A 10106-nucleotide genomic window follows, 5' to 3' on the forward strand; every position below is an offset into this window, starting at 1 on the left:
TATGGCTAGATATATAATATATGCACAAATGTGTATCATAGAGTGTGTATTAGTAGAATATTTATATATGACTCATATTACCCATGTCTTACTTAGAAGACTGTGAGATCCTTTATCTTCACACATCTTGGTCCCCAAATAATGTTTGATAAATTAGTAGATACTCTCTTATGTGTTAGTCAAATGAATTTATAAAACAAAGAGTAAAGTCCATATTGAACCTAGTGTTGTAAATACTACTAAGAACAACAAAAATAGTTTCTCTGGCTAACTTTTTTGGATAATTACTACCTGCTAGTGAAACACACATTTTATTTCATTAAACCTCAGAATGACCATATTGAGTAGATGCTATTATTCTTATATTAGACGAAGAATCTTAGCCTTAGAGGTTCTGTCACTCACTCAGGTCACAGTAAGTTAAGGTCAAGCTCCGGGTAGACTATCTAACCCTAAAAGCCATGCTCATTTCTCTCCATTTTGTGAAGGCGGAAGTTCTATTGATAAAATATCATCTGAGAATTTTCTAAGTGTCAGAGACACATCTAAACTGAGTGATCAGTAGGAAACAACTTACTGTAGTGGAAGAAGATGGACAGTAAAGCCAGGTACTCAGGTACCATGAAGGAAATAAATAAAGGGGATGTGGAAGAGAGTATGGGATGAGTCTGGGACTCTGAGAAGGTAACTTTGGTGTAAACAATCGAACAATGAAGAGGCAGCTCTAAGAAGATCTGAAGGCAGATCATCCCAAGAAGAGAGATTAACTCCTGCAGATGTGCTGAGATGAGATTGCATTTAGAGTATTTGGGGGACATAAAGAACGGCTGTGCATCTGGAGCCTGGAGAATAAAGAGAAAGAGAGGAGGGGGTGAAATCTGAGCAGAAGGAGAGCACATCACATAGAGCATTAGAGACCAGGGTACACATGGTTTATACCTCACATGAAATGGGAAATCACTAAAAAATTTTCAGCAGAGAGTAACATGATCAGACTGGTAATTTTGAAAGACAGTATGGCTACCAGATGGCAGGAAAATGAGGAAAAAAAGGAATAAATTGAGCTCCAAATTTTTGTCCCAAGTAACTGAGGTGAGGAAAGCTTGAAAGAACAGTGAGTAGATTTAAGAATGAGGTGTTAAGAAAGGTTGAATCACATTTTTGGTTTGGGCCTAGCTAAAGTTGAGCTGTCCCTTATGATACACACGGACTCTTGGAATAGGCAGTTGGATACTCCATTTTAAAGCTCAGGAGAAAAGGCCAGGCTGGAGATACAAATCCAAAATTATAAGCATAGAGATGATATATAGAGCCATGGAAATAGTTGGGATCAATTAGTAAAAACGAAAAGGAACTAGGACAAGACTTTATATTCTAAAAATTTAGAAGTTAAGAAGAGAAGGTTAAAAACTAGGAGAGTGTGACATATTGAAAACATAGAGGAAGAGATGTTTCAAGTGGTCAAAATTATCAAATACTAGTAAAAGTTCATGTAAAAGAAGTATATAGAAAAGACATCAGCAAATTGTACCTAAATCTAATTTTTTAAAAGAAAAATTAAAAATAACATTAGTTATGAGATTTTTTTAATATAGAAGAAAATTATCAAGGATGATGCCTTCAGTCTTTTTTTCAAAGCTGTTTGCATATGTTTTGTAAGAAAACTTTTTATGTATAACAGTCTCATGTATCTTGCTATTTCTTCTACTATTTGTAGAATTGAACACTGCATTTCACAATCAATCAGATTATTAAAAGTTGTATTAAAAAGATGAAAAAAAAAACACATGGCCTTCATAATGGCTCTTTAGTGGGTTATTGGAAAGAAAGTAAATTGGAATGAATTGAAAGGAGAATGGAAGATGAGAATGGGACATGGCAAGTTTAGTCCTTTCCTTGAAGGAAGAGCGCTGAGAAGGAGAGAAGAAAATTCGGGTTCTTGTTGGAGGGGACAAGGGTTGGGAAGTTTTTTTGTTTGTTTGTTTGCTTTCTTTAAAATGGGGGACAGTAAAGCGTGTTTATGCACTGATCAAGTAGAAAATGTGAAAATGATGATGCAGATAAGAAATATGACATTTGCAGAAGTGAAGTCCTTTAAATATTACTATTGTGGTAATAAATGATAAATAATATAGAGAAGGCATCTGTTCAACTTATAGTATGCTTCTATTTTTTTTATCATACATAACAATAATTTACTGAAAAAATAAAATTACATAGTATGAGACTTAAGTCCAATTTATATCAGGAAATGAACACTATTTTAAATAAATTCAAATATTAGAAAATATATAAAAGGTTGGAACAACAGCATGAACCAACTTAAACTACTTATATTTCTAGAACACTAGACTCGAATGCAGAAAATATATTTCTTCCAGGTGCACATGAAAATTTACAAGGACAAATTATATTTTTAACCATAAAATAAATCTCAGTAAATTTGAAAGACTGAAACAATTAAGAAAAAAAATTGTCTACAACAGAATTAAATTAGGAAATAATAAAAATAAGATATCTCAAAATTTCTCAAATATTTAGAAATTAAACAAAATTATTCAGAATAAAAATGGGCAAGGAAGAAAATAAAATAGATATTAGAATATATTTTTAATTAAAATGTAATGAAAACATAGGATATTGAAATTTGTGGGATGTACCAAATGCAGTACATAGAGGGAAATTTATAGGTTTAAATAATTATATTAGGGAAAAAGAAAGTTGTAATATCATTGATTTTTGCTTCAACTTAAGAAGCTAGGAAAAAAAAGAACAAATTAAATTCAGAATATTTAAAAGAAAGCAAATTATAAAATAAAGAGAATAACTCAATAGAATAGAAAATGTATAAATAATAGGAAAATCAAAAAGTATGAAAAATTAATAAACTCCTAGTAAAACTGGCCAAGACAAAAGAGAAATTGCAAACTACTAATATCAGTAACAGAAGAGGAGGCATTACTACAGAAAATAAAAGGTTAATAATGGGATATTGTGAAGAACTTGTTAGCATAAATTTGACAACTTAAGGGAAAGGAATACATTTCTTGAAAGACCTGCGTTTTCAAGATTGACATAAAAGCATACAATTTAATTAGGCCATATCTACTAAAGATATTGTATGTTTAATCAAAAACCTTTCCATGAATATAACTCCAGGTTTGGATAACTTCACTAAGTGAAATCTGTCAAACATATACGAGGGAAATAACACCATTTTAACATAAACTCTTTTGAAAAATAGAGGAGAAGAGAACAGGATGCAATTTGTTTTATGAAGCCAGCATATCCCTGATATCAAAAGCTAAGAAAGATAGCTAAAGAAAAAAGACCAATATTCTTCACGAACATAGATGCAAAAATTCTTGACCAAGTTATCAAATCAAATTCAACAATATATTAACAACATGGCTAAGTTGGTTTAAAATTTGGAAAGCAAGCAATGTTAATTGCCACATTTTCCCATAATTGAGGAAAAACATCATATGATCATCTTAATAGACGAAGACAAAGCATTTGACAAAATTTAATGTCCATTCATAGTAAAAACCCTCAGCAAACAAGAAATAGAAGTGAATTTCCTCTATCTCAAAAAGTGCATTTAGAAAATATTGTACAGAAAATATCACATTTAATGGTGTGGTATACATCCTAAACCCACGGGATCCTACAGAAACATTGAACTAGTAAGTGAACTTAGCAAAGTTGCAGAATACAAGGCCAATTTGCAAAAATTAATTGCATTTCTATATACTGTAACAAAACATTACCATGGCACTATATTTCAAGTACCTAGTAAAAATCTAGCAAAAAAATATGCAGTTTTATAAACTGAAGACTAAAAATCTTTGTTGAGAGAAATTGAAACAGACCTAAATAAATGGAGAGATATGCCATAAATAGTTGTTTAAAGAGAGTTAAATCTGCAGAGCCACTAATCATGTTTGAGAATACTTATTGAAATTAAAAATATGATTTCACAACTATTATCAGTAATGTTTGAGGAAGTATGTAGCATATATGGGAGGCTAGGAAAATAGCAATGGGCTAGTTTTGTTCCTCTAATTGAAAAAGAATTCAAGATGGAAACTGGAAACTCTGAAAGCATGACCTTGTCACTGATTCAACAGTGATATGAAGTGACACAGAGGTTTTCTAGGTAGGTCATGCTATGTCTAACAATATCCTTAAATGTCCCTTTGTGAGTAGAGTTGCTAGACTGATCATAATGGAAATATTCTTCCCTGAGGCATTAATACCAGCTGCTGTGATCTCCGAGGGCCCAACATGAGGAAGGAAGGGTCGAAGATTGGAGAGGGGAAGTTGGTTGCCTGAACATCTGTATCCACAGGCAGTTGATTGATAGATGATGTGAGAGCTCCTGGGAGACGTCAGGCAGGCTGTTATAAATGAAGTTCTTTTGTGTGTGTGTGTGTGTGAGGAAGATCAGCCCTGAGCTAACATCCACGCCAATCCTCCTCTGTTTGCTGAGGAAGACTGGCCCTGAGATAACATCTATTGCCAATCCTCCTCCTTTTTTTTCCCCCACCTTTTCTCCCCAAAGCCCCAGTAGATAGTTATACGTCATAGTTGCATATCCCTCTAGTTGCTGTATGTGGGACGCTGCCTCACCATGGCCGGACAAGCGGTGCGTTGGTGCACGCCTAGGATCCGAACCCAGGCGGCCAGTAGCGGAGCACGGAAACTTAACCGCTAAGCCAGGGGACTGGCCCCTAAATGAAGTTCTTCACACTTTAACTACAATGTTGTCTTAAAATTACAGGGAAGGAGAAAAAAATGGAATGAATTGAGGAAGAGAATGTAGAAGAGAGCTTTAAGAGAGTATGAGAAAGAGTAGAGAGAAAATGCAGAAAAGAAAGGAGAAAAATGTTGAACGAAGAGACAGAAAGAGAAAGAAAGGAAAAGAGGAAGAGTAGAAAGGCAGAAGGACTATGGTGGAAACATCCTTATGAGGCTATAACATGCTGGCAAACAGAAGTAGTAAGTTTAACAACATGTTAACAAAAGGAACCTCTGTGCTGATGAGAGCACAGCTGACCATCGTTCTCAGGGCACCAGAGATTAAATAGGTTACCGAGGCAGGAGATGAAAAAATAGAAAATGTGGTCACAGAGATGGAAGATTTCAGATACTAGAACTAGGGAATAAAGTGGAAGCCAGGCTCATCGCAAAGTCGTGACCCAGATAATCTCTTCCCTGTAAAGAACGTAGAAGTTTATGTTGTTTACTGATTAAATGACGAATAATGTTATAGGGAAAAAACAGAAAAGAAAAAAGTTTAGGAAGAAATTTCTATATTTACGGAAATAAAAAACTACAATATGAATTCAAATAAAAGATACCATTATGTCACAAACTGTTATTTGTCCCTCAGTTCTTCTCGTTTCACCAGACGTTTGCTGGATCCATAGCCCACAGAATAACGATTAGGTTTACCACCTCTCTCTCGCTCTCTCTCGCCATTGTAACCATGTGTCAGGTATGGCTGTTGGGACAAGAGAGGAAGCGAGACCAGCAGCTTCCAGGATCTGCTCTTACCAACAGGCAAACCTGGTACCCAGACTGACAGGGACGGAGTGAGTGGATGTCTCGGGTGAGCAGTCCCACATAGCCATCGGCCTTGACCACGAGAGTCCCGGGAATCCCAACCTCATTTCCTTGTTAGGGGCCTGCGCTGTGCAGGAGGAGCCTTGAGGATTTGGGTGGAGACAGCAGAAGGGGCAGGGCTAGAACATCTCCATCAATTTACTGTTGCCTCCGAGGAAGCCTCACCAGGAGACCCTAAGAGGACGAGTTTCTTCTTTCTTTCAAACATTGTATCATATCAAGTATTGACATTGGCCGGTGTGCAGGGGCGTCTTTGTCAGCTTTCCCCAACTATACTCTTTGCAGTTGAAATAAACCTGAAACGACTTCAGTCTGACTGGAAACATTTGCCCCTGCCCAGAACAAAGCAGTCTCTATCATGATTTGAAAAAGGGGCCTCAAAAAACGCTTGGCTGATTCTAGCATCTGGTCGTCAAGGAGGCAATTGACCATCACCAGCCAATGTCAGCTCTACCGCTGACTCTTCCCAAGTGTCCTCCCAATAGGTGAGAAGAGCTAGGAGTCCACCCAGCAGGAAAGCCATCCTGCTGGCTGTGGGACCCAAATGCAAATTAAAAAACCATGCCCCTGTGGAGCACCTACTTTCCTCCCTTTGGATGGGTCACTCATAATGCTCTCAACCACTCCCCACACTTTCCACAGGGTATGGCTAAAATCCAGCCCAATCTTGACTGTCTTCTTCAGGGTCATATCCCAAGACTGGATCCATATCGACATGGATGGTAGTTTATTCTTTGGTTTTCCTCTGGAATAATGGACTGTTGATGGGTCTCATTCTGTTGGATTAAAGAAGAGCATGTAGCCATTTCTTTAAACAGCGACATGTGACTACAAATGAAAATGGTTAGCCTATTTTATTTTTTTTTATTTTCAAATCTGTGTCATGGGCCAAATACATAAAAGCATAGAGATTTTTGACACTTCTTCATGACTATCACGAGCCAAACTCCCTCAAACAATACGCTCTTCACACTCCCATTGCGGTCGGTAACTGACAGTCGTCTCCAGCTGAGAAGTAGTGAGGCTTAGTGGAATCACTGTTGAGTATCCAGACACGCCCTCTGCCCAAATCTTCATTTTCTTTTCCTTTTTTTTAAAAAACCAGCTCCTCGTGATATGCTAGCACGTTATTTTGCTTCTGAGCAAATGACCTCAGTTTTGTTCACAACCTAAATGAAAATTTCCTTTCATCCCTGTATATCTGTGAATATGTCATTCACTATGAAGATCAGACCTCTGCAGCTTCATTTACTAAGAACCCAGGTCTGTGCACATCTTCTCCAGGAAGGTAGCTCAGTGGGAATACCCAGTAACGGTGACTTATTCACTTCCAGAGAGAGTTGTGTTAGCTAGATGCATGTTCTTTCTGCCGTAAACCATGAGTCATGACAGGGTTGGGATATAGATAGTTTTGGTGCTTATGGTGAGTTTTGGGTTCTACTTGGCTGACTTTTATTTTTGTGGTAAGGAGAGAAGAAGTGGTTACGTTTTGCTATGCAATTTATCTTGGAAGTGAGGATTTCCTATGACCCCTCTTTAAAGCCCCAGATCTAGTTTAATTTGGACGTATCCCAGGATTGTAAGGCATGCTTTAAAAATCACTATTTGCAACTATATTTCTGATTCTGTGTAAATCAGAACTTTTTTGTTATAGTGTCACCAAAACAAAATATAGAGATAACTTGGATCCTGAGGCTATGTAAAACAGCCACAGCAATCTATTCTCCAGAATTTCAACTTTTAAATGTCTATCAAAACAGAGCCACCATTTTCTAAATTATAGCAAATAAATATGAGAAAGTTAAACAAACAAAATAATTTTATAGCAATGGAAAAGTATTTCTGTCAGTTTTTATTTTAGAGTTTCACGCATGACTCCATTTGAAAAGTAGACTCTGCCTTTGAAAAATGTTTAAAAACAAGTGCTCTAGACAAGAAATTGCAAACTGGCACACTGGGGGCCATCTTTGGTGAATCATAGGTTGTTTTGTCTAAATAAGGTTTTGGAAATCAGGTCTTTTATGTAAAATACACATTTCATGCTCCTATTAGAAATCAGAAGATTTTACACTCTTGTCCCATAGTGACAATGACCAACTGGCTGGAAGCAAGTAGAGGCTGCCTCTTAAGACAGGTCATGAGTTTCCGTAGTGACTAATTCCACATCAGTCCCTGTTGTCTTCCACCTCAACTCTCTTACTCACATACTTGACCCACATGGACACCCACACTCCACAGCTGTGTCTTTTCCTGTTTCTCATCTCTCAGCTGCACTTTCAATATCTCAACCAGCACATTTCACATACACTTTTGCAGACTCTGATGCTGCATGGTCTGTGTCTTTGTATTTATACTGCATAATCTCACACTGAAGGAAAATGCAGTTCATCTTCAGAAAACTCTCTGAGATCATTAGCAACAGAGTGGAGCTTGGCGAAATGACGATCAGGAGTGAGCACATCATCTTGAGACTTGGTCAGCGAGAGTTGAATGTTCATGCTATCACAATGCCGTAGGCCCCAGAGAGTACAAAAGAAATCAAAGGAATGGAACTATTTATCCACACATGAAAGGGGATGCATTTTCTCACATACCCCTAGCTCGAGTGACGAGTGACGGGTGTGTGGAGCACCTGCCCTTCAGCTGCCGTCTGCCCCTCAGGCAGAACTCTGCCACTCAGGGTGTTTGAAAGACATTGTCCAGACTAATCCATTGAGAAACGGCTGCCCAGGTGTTCAGATGCCTTGGAGCAAAACAGACGTGTTCTAAGGTTTATAAAAGTCCAAGACGTTTCCTCTTCTCCTAGAGTCCGTTTCATGTACTTCATCCCAGTGCAGCGAGGGCCCTGTGAACAGACACATGCAGCCTCAGATTTAAAACACCCCCTGCTGCCCCACAAGCAGCTGATGCCTGGGGATGCCTGTTCAGTGGAATAAAGATCAGGCATGTGCCCATTATCCTTACTCTTTCTCCCCAACACCTCTTCAATATACTCAGACATGGTGAGAGTAAATCTGTGTCAAATTCAAAAAAAAACCCTAAAAACCAATGATTGCTCATTTTAGTGTAAAGTAAAATGAAATTCTCGATGTTAATTAGACCTTTATTTGAAATCTCAAGAACCAGTTAAATGAATTCTTATTCACTGCCGTAAAACAATGTTTTAATGTTTTTTGCAAGACACGATAGGGCCTCCTACTGCCCGATTTGTTGAACGTGATCATTCAAGGAGAATGATCTGCTTTTAGGCAAGAACTATTTACATATGGCTCTTTTCTTTCCAGGAAAACATTTTAACCCTGCTGTTCCCATGATGTCACAAGGACTAGAGTGTTGGGGAGGACTGAGAGCACACTCTTCCTCTGGAGTATGTTAGACTCTAAGGGTCCATGACACAGGAGTGGGGAACATTTCATTCATCGAGGATTGAGCCTCTCGTGCTGGGTGTTGAAAGAAACACCAGTGACGTCCCCGTGTATTCACATGGAGTATCTGACAGTCAGTCATTGCAGGATTACAGAAGGAGGGGCAGTTCAGAGGGGAGGCCCCGTGGAGGCAGGCATGGAGGAGCGCGTGGTGACTGACACCGAGAGCTTGTGACCCGGGCAGGTGGCAGACTCTGTTCGGTCAGAAGACTCTGCCGACTGCAGTGCATAGAAATCCACGTCCGTCCACGAGAAGTCGCAGGACGAGAACACCGCTGACAGGAAGTCACCTGTCAGAGCGTGCGGCACGAGTGGTGAGAATGTTGAGTCTGAACCAAGGTCGTGGTGTCACAGTGGTGGAAAGGCCACTGGAGGTGAAAGAAGCAGACCCAGAGTCATTTCCAAGAACAAACTGGAAGGTTTATGGGACCAATTAGGCAGAGATCCTGAGGAGGAGAGGTGAAGATGTGCAGTGGTTTCCGGCCAGGAAGAAGAGTGTTCCATGGACGGTGAGGACAGATGCGTGCTGGGCTTCTCTGAGGGCTGGGAAGACGCACGGGGAGCTTGATTTTAGACATGACACAAGTTCAGTGATGGTGCTCAACACACATGCGCCAAGGCGTGTCTCTCACACACACACAGCCTAAGAACAGAGTCCATGATCACGGCACAACCAGAGTGGGCACGACACTGTCGCCACTGACACAGGCAGGGTGAGGGGGTTGGGCCTGTCAGGTGTTCTGAGGAGAAGTCGGCCAGCCTGAGAGTGCTGGAAGGTGCTCAATTCTCATCAAGAGGAGGGCCGGTTTCAGAGATGAGAAGAGAGAGCTGGAGAGGGGAGAGCAGAGTCAGGAAAGGGCGGTGAACCATGAAGCCGAGCAAGGAGGGTCCCTGTGGGGCCACACGTTTCCCAGAGGCCTGATAGGGTCAGAACGTTAGGGGCTTCCTCGGAGATCTCACTCTCCACGGAATGGTGAGCGCAGAGGTCAAGGGCAGGATGGAATAAGGGATGCACGGCGAGGCCTTAGTGACTGCTGCCCTGATGTACGGGAA

The 10106-nt window shown here is 39.6% G+C and overlaps 1 long non-coding RNA gene across 3 annotated transcripts; it reads left to right on the forward strand.

The window, feature by feature from the left end:
- The first annotated feature begins 5321 nt into the window (after positions 1-5321).
- LOC131403240 (uncharacterized) lies at positions 5322-9723 on the forward strand. Of its 3 annotated transcripts, XR_009219323.1 has the most exons (4): positions 5322-5614; positions 6313-6471; positions 7681-7762; positions 8913-9723. It is a non-coding gene; the product is annotated as an uncharacterized LOC131403240 (long non-coding RNA). The 3 variants fall into 3 exon arrangements; XR_009219322.1 differs by lacking the exon at positions 5322-5614 and having other exon boundaries at positions 5949-6471; XR_009219324.1 differs by lacking the exon at positions 5322-5614 and having other exon boundaries at positions 5949-6471; positions 7713-7762.
- Positions 9724-10106: the final 383 nt, after the last annotated feature.

This window comes from Diceros bicornis, unplaced genomic scaffold (genome assembly GCF_020826845.1).
Source record: "Diceros bicornis minor isolate mBicDic1 unplaced genomic scaffold, mDicBic1.mat.cur scaffold_61_ctg1, whole genome shotgun sequence".
NCBI classification, from domain to species: Eukaryota; Metazoa; Chordata; class Mammalia; order Perissodactyla; family Rhinocerotidae; genus Diceros; species Diceros bicornis.